We start from the raw sequence: 14,524 nt of genomic DNA on the forward strand, positions 1-14,524 counted from the left end.
CACTGGCCTTACGGTGAGGAGCAGACCTGGACTGGGCAGGGCCGCCCAGAGGATTCAGGGAGCCTGGGGTCTTCGGCAGTGGGAGGCCCCCGCCACCGAAGACCCCGCACTTCAGCGGCGGGTTCCGGGGCAGAAGGACCCCCCGCCGTGGCTCTTCAGGGCACTTCGGCAGCAGGTCCCGGAGCGGAAGGACCCCCCGCCGCTGAATTGCCGCCGAAGACCCGGAGCGGAAGAAGCTCTGGGGGCCTGGGCCCCGCGAGAGTTTTCTGGGGTCCCCGGAGTGAGTGAAGGACCCTGCTCCAGGGCCCCCAAAAAACTCTCATGGGGGGGGGCCCTGTGGAGCCCGGGGTCTGGGGCAAATTGCTGCACTTGCCCCCCCCCGCCCCCCGGGCGGCCCTGGGACTGACAGCCCAGGACAGGTCCCTTCGCGCCTCCCATGCTCTAGGATTTCCTGGTTTGCTTTGGAGGCTATCCCACTTAAAGCCGTCCCACAATCACTTCTCTCAAAGGCCTGTTTCCATCGCTCGGTTTTTTAAATGGCTTTTGTGTCTGTAACCACATACCTTTCTTTTCTCTCCCTCCATACATTCGGAGGTTAGATCAGCATGGCTGATGGGCCGCACAATGTTTCTTCCAGAAGTTTTTGAATAATAGAACTTTGTTCCAAGACAACAGGCAGCTTTGTCGAGTGACAGGGCAGCTGTTCCAGAGCAGCTATTGAAATTCAGTTGCCCTTAGCAACAAAGCTCATATCTCCTGCAGCCAAATAGTTCCTCATGTCTTGCTTCTGTAGAAACAGGGGAGAAGGAGAGGTGGGTCAAGGCAGATGGAGACAGAGTGAGAGAGACAGAGGGATGGACTGAAACAGATGGACAGAAATAGTAATTAGACAGCAGTGGATAAATAACTATATGCCTGATCCAAGCATATATAAGTTCACAGCACGCACACAGAAGTTAGATAAAAACATCGGATGCTCTTGCTGGAAGGTTGCCATGTAACATAGCTCTATTTCTTAGAATTCAGACTGAAAACACCCAAGAGCCCCAAACCAGAGTGAGACAAAGCAGGCTGCTCCCTAAAACAGTGGCACAATTCACCCCACTTTACTCAAGAAAGGCTTTCTGCAGATCTGACTATGCTATGCCCAGGTCACACGCTTGCCTACAGAGCCTCCTGCCTGCAAGCAGGACCAGGAAACCCCCCTGGAAATTTAAAGTGGCCGCTTACAAGTTTAACACAGTTTTCAATAAACCACACTACTGGAGTCTAAAGGAATCTTTCCATTGACTTCAGTGGGCTTTGGGTCAGCCCCAGTGTTAGCAAGATTCAGATAGGAGTTGGAGCCAGAAAGAGAGATGTGGATGACTAAGGCCCTGTGTCCAGCTGTCTGGTTGGGTCAGGCAAGTGGACACACCTGTTCTGACCCAGCCCAGTTGGATTCAGAGGCACAATGTGATACTCGAGATGACGGTGAAAGGGGAGAGAGGAGGAATGGTGAGAAAGAGAAATGGGGAGAGAGGGTATATGAGACGCCGATGGATAAACAGAGTTTGGGCGAGGGAGAGAGAGAGCAGTGGCAGAAGGTGCTGGACAAATTTAAAATACCCTGGGCTGTCTCCTGTCCCTCTGCCGTGTGTTAGCAGCTGTCAGGGCCTCGGAGGTGGTTTGCCATTGGAGAAGAGATCAGTGATGTGGAATCTGGGTATTTTCTTCATGCAGCTGGTTCACTGATTCTCTGTTCACCTGTCCTGGAACAGAGGTGGGCACATAGGCAACCCGCTTTCTGAGCTCTCATCCATACACCTGGACCCGGTTCCCAGGAGGTTCGGAGCATCTTTCCCTCCCTCTCTCCTTTCACAGTCAGAGAGCAGGCACTGCTAGCCCGATCCCGCTCATGTCAGAGGCACTGTGACCATCACAGCATAGGAGCTCTGATCTCATGTGGCCCTAGGTCCCAGCCATGCCGCTAACCATCTTTTGGCCTTGTCTGGAGCAGGAAGGAGCCATTAATGCAGCCCTGGCACAGGCAAGAAAAGCCACACGGCTCTTTCCAGTGGCATCTCCATGGATAGTGGTTTAAAGTGTGTCACTGCCACAGACTTTATCCTTTAGCTCAGTCAATGGAGTCCTCCACGCGTCTAGATCCCGGGCTCCGGCCTTGCAGACAACCCAGCCAGGCGTGTTAGGAAACTACCCGCTTTTCAAGTCTGCCAATACAAACCGTGTTTTAACTTGTCTTGGGCCCTGGGAGCTAGTCCTGGATTGCCGGCTCAGCGCAGAGTCCCCGTATGTTCTCTGGCTTCGGTTTCCCGTTACCAGCATCCTGGCTGCTACCCTGCACCTTTGGCCAAGGAGCTCCATGATGGCGGATGAATTAGGAACATAAATGTCTCAGAGACCCAGGGCCTAAGGCCCTCCCAGAGGGGCAGAGCTATTCTTAATGGGATCAGAGCTAGCCTGGTAGGTGTTTGTTTTTTCCTACCCATGAATTGAAATATGACCCCCTAAGCACCCCCCCTCCCCCCCCGCGCCTGATCTGCCTCGTGCTGTGCCCCAGCTGTGATGGGGCATCGCCTGGGCATGGCAGAGCACCTCCTGAGGGCAGGACGGAAACCGATCCTTTGTGCCACCGCATGTTTCTGGCCAGGTTCAGGTCCGTGTGCAGCACAGAACTGCAGAGAAATTGGCAGGGGACAACCCCCTCCCCCGCTCAGCATGGCCCTGAGTGCACGGAGGATTTTGAACAGCTTATGTAACAGCAGCTACTGAAATTGCACAAATCAAGACAAGGGAGGGGCTGTGAGGGGGGATTGCAAACCCAGCGCAGAGCCGAGTGAAGGAATCGGAGGCGATCGTCACGTGCTGCTGGAGCAGCCTGGCGGAGAAGCCAATGGACGCAAATGGCACTGGGCGAGCCCCGGGGGCAGTGCAGGGAGATACACATAGGCAGGGGGCAATTGCTCCTTGGATGCAGTTTCGTGCCCACGTGGTCAGGCCAGACGGCGTTGTGCTGGTGCACAGGGTGCATGGCTCTGATGCAGCAAGACACCTGCCTTGGAGAATGTAGCCGGTGGTGCTGCTCGCAGGCTTCAGTTCTTCGCTGTGTGGGAGCTCCAGCAAGCTGGGGTGCAGGGGGGCTCCCTGCTGTCCAGGACAGGCTGCTTTGTGTCAGCTGGAGGGAGGGAGGCAGGTGGCTGGAGCATTCGTAGATGCCAGTTAACCTACACGCTGTGGGGCCGTCGAGGGGGCTGTGAGGCACAGGCACACAGTAGGTCAATGCACCAAGGACTGCGCTGACCCCCAGCAGCCTCTAATAGAGGAGGTAGATGCGGCCCCTCAGTGCTGTGGTGGGGAAGCCGTGGCTAGCGGTCCTTGCGTTCACACTGGATACGCTCAGTTTTAACATCGGCATTAGCACGGAGCTCCTCCATACCAACATCAGCAGCGTTGCTGGTATTTCCTGTTTATACCTAGGACGTGCAGAGGGGCCCCCAGCTGGGCTGATGCCCCATTGTGCCAGGTGCTGTACACACAGACTGGAACGGTGGCTCTCAACCGTTTTAGCACCAGGATCCATTTGTAAACACTGGTGGCCAGTCCCAACCAGGAAATAGCGTAAGTAGAAAACACAAGTATTTTAGTCCCAAAATACTTATTACCCAGGACATGTACCGATCATAGTAATAATAATTAATAACAAGTTAAAGCTGCCGCCAGCAGCAGCGTAGAAGTAAGGGGGGCAATACCATACCAGGCCACCCTCATTTCTGCCCTGCTGCTGCTGGCGGCACTGCCTTCAGAGGTGGGCACCCAGCCAGCAGCCACCCATCTCTGGCCACCCTGCTCTGAAGGCAGAGCAGACCCATCGCCAGCAGCAGCACAGAAGGGTGGCAATACCATTGGTATGCACAGTGTTAACATACAGTGAAATGTATGCCGATGATGATCTATTTTTAAAGTTTGTTCAGGACCCTTTCATACATTCTTGTGACCTGCTTTTGGGTCACTACCCACGGGTTGAGAAATGCTGGACTAGAAGATCCTGCAATGTAAAGCCCTTGAGGGTACGAAGTGGTGCAGAATGTAAACTAATGTCACCCCTTTGCTGAGTGACAGCAGGTTGCAGGGCCATGCAGGTCACTTTCCTATTGGAGGAGAGATCAGTGGGGCAGAGTCTGGGGATACTCTTAGGGTATGGCTACACTTACAGCTGTACAGCGCTGGGAGTTACAGCTGTGTAGGGAAAGCGCTGGTGTGTGGCCACACTCACAGCTACCAGCGCTGCAGTGTGGCCACATTTGCAGCATTTGCAGCGCTGTTGGGAGTGATGCATTATGGGCAGCTCTCCCAGCATTCAAGTGGCTGCAACGTGCTTTTCAAAAGAGGGGGGTGGGGTGGAGTGTGACAGGGAGCGGGGGAGAGAGAGAGAGTGGATTTTTGGAGCCGACACTGTGTGTCAGATTTTGCAAGGCAGGGAGCTGAACATTTCCTCGACCCCTCATTCACTGTTAACTGCAAACAGCCTGCAGACCAGATAAGCAGCTGCTCCAACAGACTCCCTTTCTCCCCCTCCCACCCTGCTGTTTCTCTCCTCAAGCAAACATTCATCCCCCTGCCTGCCTCATTCACAGCAAGGTAGTGGGTTATCTCCATTGATTGTTCACAGTCAGGTACAGACTGATCACAGCAAACAGGAGCTGTGTTTGTTTTTTAGATAAGCAGCTCCCAGCCCGAGTTCACAACAAAACAAAGAGAGGCATCATAGCAAAACAAAGAGAGTAATTTAGTTAAAAGCATTCTGGGATATCTCCTAATACCCTGGAGGCCAATAACAGCCCTGGTGTGTGGCCACACTTGACGAGCAGCGCTGCACTCGCTACACCCCAAGCAGACCAGGTGTACAGCCAGCGCTGCAGCCAGGGAGTTACAGCGCTGGATGTGCCTTGCAGGTGTGGACAGTTACTAAGTTGCAGCGCTGTAAAGCCACCACCAGCGCTGCAACTCTCCAGTGTAGCCAAGCCCTAAGTGTAACTGGTTTACACTAGACACAGCTGTCCTAGAACAGAGATGGTCACAAATGGCAGGCAGGCCAACCCCATCTTTCAGAGATCTCAGCCAAAATACCAATACCTGTTTCCCAGGGTGTAAGTCTGCTCTCTGCATTCATCTCCGTAACTAGAGTCAATTCTTGTGGCAAACTCCCCTGCTGCTTGCAAGAGTGCCTCCCAAAAGTGACTGTGTCCCCAAACTAACCACAAGCAGTAATATTTCACAGAGGGAACAGAGCTCACGCTACGAGGATTCCTATGCTTTGAGCTGGAGGTGTAATTCCCAGCTCAGGTAGATATGCTAGCTCTGATCCTGTAGCCATGACAGCTTAGTGTCTCTGACTGGCATGTACCCGGGGCAACTAACCCCCACCTCCTTTTGCATTGCCATGGCTACATTCTCTTTCTAGCATGCTAGTTATGCCATCATATGCCAGCAATGCCCCTCTGCTATGTACATCGGCCAAAACTGAGTCTCTCTAAGAAAGGATAAAATGACACAAATCATCATATATGGAAATGATAATAAAAAAAAAACTGAGAGAGAACTCAACCTCGCTGGCCACACAACAAGAGATCTTATAAGGCCATCCTGCAGCAAAAAAAACTCAGAAACTGACTTCAAAGAGAAACTGCTGAGCTCCAGTTCATCTGCAAATTTGACACACATCAGCTCAGGATTAAACAAAGACTGAATGGCTTTTGCCAATTACAGACTCCAGTCTCCTCCCTTTTTTTCACACCTCAACTGCTCTCAGGGGCCTCATCCTCTCTGAACTGAACTAACCTCTATATCTCTAGCTTTTTTGCTTTTGCTTATTAATATAAACCCTAAATTTCCACCACTTCCATGCATCCAAAAGTGGTATTGGGTCCACACCGCAAAAAACCTGCAAATCTCTGTTAGTCTATAAGGTGCCACAGGGATTCTTTTTTTTACAGATCCAGACTACTAAGACTGAGACTAACTTGAGTTCTGACTGAGTATGTCTCCTCCAGCTGGGAGTCACAGTCCGAGCTCGAAGTGTGGACGTGTTCATCCTATTTGTATCATTCTTGTATCTGAAACTAGGAATCTGAAGTACAACTCTGAGGTCCTATTGTAATTATGCAAAGTGTCGGCCATTAATGGTGGTTTAGAATCTTGATGGCTCCCATTGACTAGGACAAATGGTTGTAAATAGTTTATTTACCTGCAAGCCTTCTTGTATAGGTGTGGGCCAGCCCCTCGGTAATGAAGAATGAGGTCTCACAGGACATGTGACCAAGTCACATGATACTGGATTCCATCTTAAATCTGGTACTTTTCCATTTAGAAGGAGGGGTGGGGACCTAGAGAGACAAAAGATTCCCACCTTGTGCTGAAGCTGTAAAAGGGGGTGGAACAGAACAAAGGGGGCTGCCAGTCATGAGAATACCCCCTGCTTACCACCTAAGATGTCGGCTGGAACTAACAAGGACTGTACCGGGGAAAGGATTGGACCCACACTAGGAAGGAGTCTAGTCTGTGAAAGAAGCTTATTGGAACATCTCTGAGGGTGAGATTTTATCTGTAATCAGTTTCTTAATGTATTAGGCTTAGACTTGCGTGTTTTGGCTTTATTTTGCTTGGTGACTTACTTTGTTCTGTCTGTTATTACTTGAAACCACTTAGCTCCTACTTTTTATACTTAATAAAATCACTTTTGTTTATTGATAAACCCAGCGTAAGTGATTAATACCCGGGGGAGCAAACAGCTGTGCATCTCTCTATCAGTGTTATAGAGGACAGACAAATCATGAATTTACCCTGTATAAGCTTTATATAGAGTAAAACAGATTTATTTGGGGTTTGGATCCTGTTGGGAATTGGGTGTCTGGGTGCTGGAGATAGGAGACCTGCTTAGTAGTTTTTGGTCAAAGTCTGCCACTTTGGGGGCATGGACCAGGCCTGGCTCTGTGTTGCAGCAGGCTAGCGTGTCTGGCTCAGCAAGGCAGGGTTGTGGAGTCCCAAGCTGGCAGGGAAAATGGGCTCAGAGGTAAATTCAGCACGTCAGGTGACAGTCCCAAGGGGGTCTCTGTGACTGAACCCGTCACAGCTCCTTCTGGTGGTGCCCTTCACAACACTATATTTTTATCCATGTTCCAGCTCCCCCTCCCCCCGCTGTGGAACGAGGAAGCAGTACTGCAATGTTTTAGTGATAACCCCTCAGCGCCGGCTTTCAAAATCCCCATGCAAATTAGAAGCATGGGAACCAGATGGAAAACTCCGCTGCTGTAAGTACCAGTAATTTAAATTTTAGACCACCATCTAAAGAAGTGGTCATACCTAGTGAGGAGCTGATGTTGTAACCAACCGGTGAATGTATCACAGGTCCCCCTCTGTGCCCAAGCCACAGAGGATAGGAGTCTGTTGCTGTGCCAGCTAGGGAATGTTGGCTCTTTAATTCAAGATGTGGCTTGTGGAAAATTCAGTGGAAATTGGGCGCCTACCTTAGCCTCTTTGAAAATTCCAGCCTTATGTACCAATTAGCCTTCTAGAACTGTTTCCTGATAGCTCCTTTGTATCTTTCTGTTCCTTTGTTTACACCGACCAAAGGACAAATACAATCTGTTCGCGAGCAAAAAATTCTGTGCTCGGAAAATGGTAGAGCTGGAAAATCAACAAAGGGAAAGTATCTTCCTCCCTCTTGATATGACTAGCTTAAAACCTGATACAACTTTATGGTTTTGGTACAGTGTGAGCTGCTGAAATAAACAGGAGCTCCTGGGCTGGATGCTTGTCAGATTTCAGTCACAGATGGTTTTTATAATCTAAAAATAGAGAGTTTTAATGGAAATACCAACAAGATATTCAAAGGATTCTAGCAAGATATTAGTATTAACTATCCGCACTCCAGTAACACCAAGAAGCAGCACCTGAGATCTGGGTCCCACTGCGCTAGGTGCTGTACATAGCACATAACAAGACAGTCCCTGCCCCCAAAGTGCTGAAATAGACAAAATGCGGAAGGACAGACAAAGGGAAGGGACTTGGCCAAGACAACACAGCAGCTCCATGGGACTACAACGCAGGCCTCTTGACACCTAGGCTAGGGCACTATCCACTAGGCTGTACTGTCTCCCTAAGCAATGGTCCATACATCCAACAGTTGTTTTTTCACTCTGTTCAGCCCTTGGAAGGCTTGAATTAAAATCTGTTTCCCCCTGGAATCTGTTTTTTCTCCACTATGCCCACAACAGTGCTTTATTATTATAGGGTTGCTCATGAGGCCTGGGCTGCTCTGTGGCGTTTTTACTGGAGGGTTGCCTGTGAGAGGTGAGCTAGGCGCACTGCGGGGAGAAAACTCTCCTTAACTCTTATGGGGTGGGAATGTTGTCTGTGCATATGGCTGTGCTGGAATTGCAAGCTATCATTTTAAGGGGTGGGGGGTCTCTAGTCCTGCTTGCAGACTAGTGGGTTCTGTAGCAAAGCTTGGATCTAGGAGCAGTCAGCCTGGAAAGAATTGCCTAGCATAAGGTGGGGGCCTCTTTGCCATACAAGCAGTCTGCTTTGTCTCTCTCTGTTTCGGGGTTTTCATTCTGAATTCTAAGCCCTAATGTCATGTGACGTTGCAACCTTCCACCAAGAGTTTCTTTGTTTTTATCTGACGTCTCTGTGTGTGTGCTGTGAAACACAACACTGTCAAGTGCTTAGTGCAAGGGACAAGGCACCAAGGTTCCCGGGTTTCAGTCCCAGCTCTGCAACTGATTCCCTGGGTGACCCTGGCCAAGTCAATCAACCTCTCTGTTCCTCAGTTTCCCTAGGTGTGACATGGGGATAAAAACAGGCAATGCACAGAGGCTCAATCCTGATGGCAAAGCCCTTTGAGATCCTGGCCAGAAGGGCGCTAACCGTGTGCAAAGCAATGCTGTCTCATTCTGCACTCCAGGCATGCTTGTGGGGAAGGAGGGGGACCTGGCATTTTCAGTGCTGGCTGCCTGGATTTTTGAATTCTTCCAGGTGTCACCTTCCCCTAACGAGGCAGACCTGGCCCTTTGTTGCGGAGGATGAGTCAAGTTATTTATCCCAGCAGCGAGGTGAAGCCTGCTGGGCCTCCAGTGAAACATCTTTCAGATAATCTGGAGAGAGTCGTTTGTCACCCTCTCACCACACAAATTAGTCAGAGATGGATGAGAGTCCCTGATCCAGGCTGCTGCTGCCGCCGCCGCTGGGAAAGCCACCCTGGGTGCCCGCTTCTGCGCACCAAGAGACCGGGGCATGATGGGGTGTGGTGCTGGAGGGGTCTCTCTCGCTGTGGGGGGATGAGTACTAGTGGGATTCATCTCACACAGACATGGAAGTCCCCTGTTGGGGAATGTGGCCTATTCCCAGGCCAATGCGGGGCTATCCCTAATGCCCTGTGATCTGGTCTCAGCTGCGCTGGAGGGGAGTGAATTCGTGCCTGGAGGAGAGCAGTGACAGGAGCCTGGGTGCTAATAGCTGTCAATAGCTACACAGGGAGGAGGAAATAAACCTCCCAGGTAGCAAATGGGGAGTCAGTTCACTGTTAATAATAATACCAAGCTCCTATCAGCAGTAGAGCTCCAAGTTCCTTTACACAGGAGGTCAGGATCATTATCCCCATTTTACATTAGGAGAAACAGAGGCAGAGGCAGGGGATGTGACTCGGCCAAAGTCACCCAGAAGACCAGTGGAAGAGCTGGGAATAGAAGCCAGGTCTCCTGAGTACCAATCCAGTGCTCTGTCCACTAGACCGCACTGCATTCCATCTTGGCTCCTTAACACAATTCTGTGATTACAAGTCCCCTTTACTCTGACCCTTCCCTGCCATCAGTCCCCATCAACAACATGCCATGTGGGTGCTCCGGTTACACCAAGCAACCAGGCCACTGCCACGCAACACCCCTCTGCCACGCTTCCAATAGAGGCCACAAACCCATAGTCCACCCCTTACAAACCCAGAGCTGCAATGCACCATGTGGCCATTGCTTACGGCTCTCGGACTGGAAACTGCCACCTCCTCCACTTAGTTGCCAATGGTTCTGAGAAACACCATTGCGCCCCTTGCCTTCTGCATACAGCCCTACAGCAACCCTCTTGTATCCCTCACCCAAAGGGCTCAATCTGCCTCCTGCACCCAGTACTGTGGCTGCTGACTAAGTCTAACATCCCACTCTAGCAGCCCTACTCCCCCATGGGCTCCCATACATCAGATGTGTACCATGGACAGGGGAGGCAGGGGCAGAGTTAAGGTTGTTTGTGTAAACTTCACACACACACATTGACATGGCCAAGGTTTTCCGCTTACGTTAATGATCATTTCAACCCCTTGTGCAGAAACGCAGGCTGTTTCAAAGCACGCCCATCCGTCCAAACGTGAGGCGTGTGTGCTGGGTGGAGTATGTGGGTGAGTGTGCACGTGGTGTGTTTTGACATGCCCACAATGGCTGCTCTCTGGGGTTGGTAACAGTGCTGGGGCATGGATTTCCCAGGCAGCGTTACAGCCCTAGAGGGCACAGGACAGCGTTTCCAGCTCTAGAAAGGCAAAATAGCAATGAATAAATAACCCCCCGTCTTTGCCCTTACTCAGCTCGCCGCTCTGGGCCTGCCTGTTCCCTGAGGCATCGCCTGCGTTCTGGCCTCCACTGCTGCTTCTGGTAGATGGGAATGATACTCTCGGCATGAACGGGGGTTCCCCGTCACCTCCTCAGGGTTGTGTCTGCCCAGTACGGCTTGTTCACAGCTCAGCCTGTATGGTTTGCCCCGTTCCGAGAGGTCTTTGTTCTGTCTCAAGCACCCAAAGTGTACCAGGCTCCCGGCTGCGGCGGGCTTTGGGGGTTTAATTCCCTTCACAGCTTTGGAAATCCCCGTCTGCTCAAGCCGAACGCGCTGGTGAATCCATTGCTCAGGTGAGCTGTGCCACGGAGCAATGGGGCTACTTGGTGAGTAAATGTACTCGCGGGCCAGGCCTCGCTGCAGAACTGGGCCCTCAGTAGAGAAATTCGATGGCAGGACGTGCTCCTTCACGCTCTCCAGTGGGCGGAGCACGTACTGCGGGCACGGCCCAGGTGGGGCTGTTTGAGTAGAAAGCACGGGGCGCAGGACGGTTTACAGGGCAGGAGCTACTGCGGGGACAGTGGGGTGGCCCGAAGGCGGATTCTGAACTCACTTACGCTGGTGTAAACCAGCAGTGATTCCCCTGACGTCAGTGTGAAACTGGAGTATGGGAGAGGAGACTGACCCAAGCTTTTCCCCCCATTCCTATTCTGGGGCTGCTTGGTGTGTGGGTGTGATGTGTCGGTGGTTGGTTTGTGGGTGATTTTTGTGTCTGCAGCTGCTGTGTGTGTGGTGGTGTCTGTGTGTGATGCGGGGGGTGCACGAGCGCGGTTAGTGTGTGGAGTAGTTTTGTGCTGGTGTCTCTTTGCCTTGGCCTGGCACATGCCTGTTTGCCTCCCGCCGCTCAGTTGGGCTGCGGCTCCTGTTCATTTCTTTGCCAGTCTGCGGCCACTTAACGTTTCTGTCTTGACACATGTGCCCCAGGACCCTGCTGCCCAGTTCAACCCCTGCTTTGAGCCCTTGTGGGTCAGGGAAAGGAACAAGCTGTTTGCTAACACTGCATCCACCAGAAGCCAAGGAGCTCGGGCTTGGTTTTGAAGGGTTGCGGTCATGCCGCAGCCTCTGAACCATTGGGGATAACACCGTGAAACAGCTGCTGGCCATGGGGGGAGGGATAGCTCAGTGGTTTGCACATTAAACCCAGGCTTGTGAGTTCAATCCTTAAGGGGGCCACTTAGGGAACTAGGGCAAAAATCTGTCTGGGGGTTGGTCCCCCTTTGAGCAGGGGGTTGGACTAGATACCTCCTGTGATTTATGTCCTGTCAAGGCCTCTTCTGATTCCACTCACTGGCTGATTTGCAGCAGAGTCTTAGCCCTTTTCTCCCCCTACCAACATGATGTGTGTCCTCAGATAGGGCCTGTTTGCATTGCTCACACTTCAGTTGTTAGCCATTTCCTAATTTCCCCCATTATTTCAATTTATATTACAGGAGCACCCAGCTGCCCCTCTGAGCTCAGTGCTGGATGTACACACAGTGAGACAGTCCCTGTCTCAGAGAGCTCCCACTCTACAAAGGCAGAACATGGGAGGGGGAACTGAGGCACAGACTTGGCCAACAGGTTAGTGGCAGAGGTGAGGATCCCACCCAGGTCTCCGGATGCCTTGGTCAGCATCTGAGCACACTGCTGCTCCATGGCCTAGTACTTTACCCATTAAACTCCCTCGGTTTGTCTTTCGGGGGTTCTTTCCCACGGCTATCACTAGTGTCCTTTCCCCAGGCTGTTACTCCCCAGTGTAGCCCAGCCCTGTGCTGCCTCATCTCCCCTAGTGCTCACGAGAGATTCCCCCCATTTCAGCCTGGGTCCAGTCTGTCATTTCCTCAAAGCCACCGAGCTGCTGCTCCTGGGGTCTGTCTGGCCTGTGTCACGCAGGAGGTCAGACTAGATCGTCACAAGGGGCCCTTCTGGCCTGGGAACCAGTGAATCTGGGAATCGAGGAGTCGAGCTGGTGACATGGAAGCAGGAGGCAGTGTGTGCCAGGGCTGATCCCCCAAGGCTTCCTCTGGCTGCATCGCTGATGCAGGGGGTGCTGATGCCACCTGGTTCACAAGCAGCGATTCTGCCTCTCCCACAGGATTGCAGATCTGCCCCCTGCCCCTCAGGGCCCTGCCCAGGATAGGACAGCAGTGACTGCCAGGCGCAGGCCGGGCCGAGACGAGAAGCAGCTCTCTGTCTGCGCTCAGCCTCACGAGCCTGTGGCACTTGGATATTTTAATACTGCAGTTAAAGATCTAGGGGCTGAACAGTTTTGATACTCGGACACTGTCCGCCCAGACACTGACACACAATCTGGGGCGGCTCCAGGCCCCAGCACGGCAAGCTGCCGGGGGTGCTCTGCCTGTGCCGCGAGGGCAGCAGGCAGGTGCCTCCGGCGGTTTGCCTGCAGAGGGTGCGCTGGTCCCACGGCTTTGGGCCGAAGCCGCAGGACCAGCGGACCCTCCGCAGGCAAACCGCCGGAGGCAGCCTGCCTGCCGTGCTTGGGGCGGCAAAATCCCTAGAGCCGCCCCTGCACACAATGGGTCTCCTGTACTCCATGGGTCGACCTTGCCTGGCCTGCTGCATTACTGGGGCTCCCAGGCTCCCCCATTTCCAATCTGCTCTGCAGAAGTCCAGGAGCCTCTTTGCCCACCTGCTCTTCCCTGTGCCCCATCTCAGCCCTGTCCTGGAGCTGGACTGGTGCTCCCAGCCCCCCCCCCCCCCCCGCCAGTGCTCTGCTCCTTGGCTCAATACAGGTTCTCTCTTAGCTCTCCAGTCCCTCTGCACCCTGCTCTCCAGCTTGGCCCTGCAGTGCAGCATTGGAGCAATGCCCTCTCCCTCTCCCTTCGCTGGCCATGAAGTCTTGTGCCCGAGTCCTAAGCTATAAATCTGTGTGCAGATCTTCAGCAGAGTCCTTCTGACACAAACAGTACCAGTCTCGCCTTCCTTCCACGGTGCTCTGTTACTTTGGGGAACACGAGGAAAGGTAAGCCCCCTGCATAATAACTCTATGGACGTGAATGCAAACGGCGGAGACATTAAAGCACAAAAGTCAGGCGGCAAAACTCCACATCTCTGGGCTTATTCTGCCGCAAGCGGGTTTCAGAAAATATGGCATGCAAACTAGCTCTTGTCCATGATTGGTGGCTGTTTCCCCTTTCTTCATGGAAGAGGCCAGCCCATTCCCTGTGAATGGGCTTTCAGAGCAGAAACTTATTTCTCCCTAGTATTAACTGTTTGTGGCATGACAGCAGCTCGAGGCCCCAGCCACGATCAGGGCCTCATTGTGCTAGGTGCTGGACAAACAGTGAGCACCAGTCCCTACCCTCCCTGAGTGGAGACTCCATGCTAGAGCGGTCACCAACAGGTACTGTCAGTGATCAGAAGCTAAAGGAGTAGCTTGAACAATCTTTGGTGAGCCACTGGTTTGAGCCACAGAGCGGGAAAGAGGAGGAGGTTTGAACAAAGAACTCCAATTTGAGAAGTAGGATTTTCTGTGTTCTAATCCTGGGTCTGACAATGACTCCCTCTATGGCTCTTGGTAAGGTAAGACTTTTCTGTGCCTCAGTTTTCCCAGCTGTAAAATGGGTGCAGAGTGGAAGTCTGGTTAGGCCACTAGCTGAGGAGTTGGGACGCCCATTCCCTGCTCTATCACAAACTTCCTGTTGGACTCTGGGAAAGTCACTGGCTGAGAGGCTATCTATAAACTAGGGATAATTGCACTTCTCTGCCTCACGGGGGTGTTGGGAGGTTAAAACCAAAAATCGTTGGGGAATGCTGTGAGATCTACGGACGGAAGGCTGTATAAGACCTAGCTAGGGTGGTGCATTGTATACACATGCTAGAGGGAATAGCAACGTACAAATGTGCTGCTAGTGCTAACAGCGTAACCTGCTTT

This window comes from Mauremys reevesii, linkage group 19 (genome assembly GCF_016161935.1).
Source record: "Mauremys reevesii isolate NIE-2019 linkage group 19, ASM1616193v1, whole genome shotgun sequence".
NCBI lineage: Eukaryota > Metazoa > Chordata > Testudines > Geoemydidae > Mauremys > Mauremys reevesii.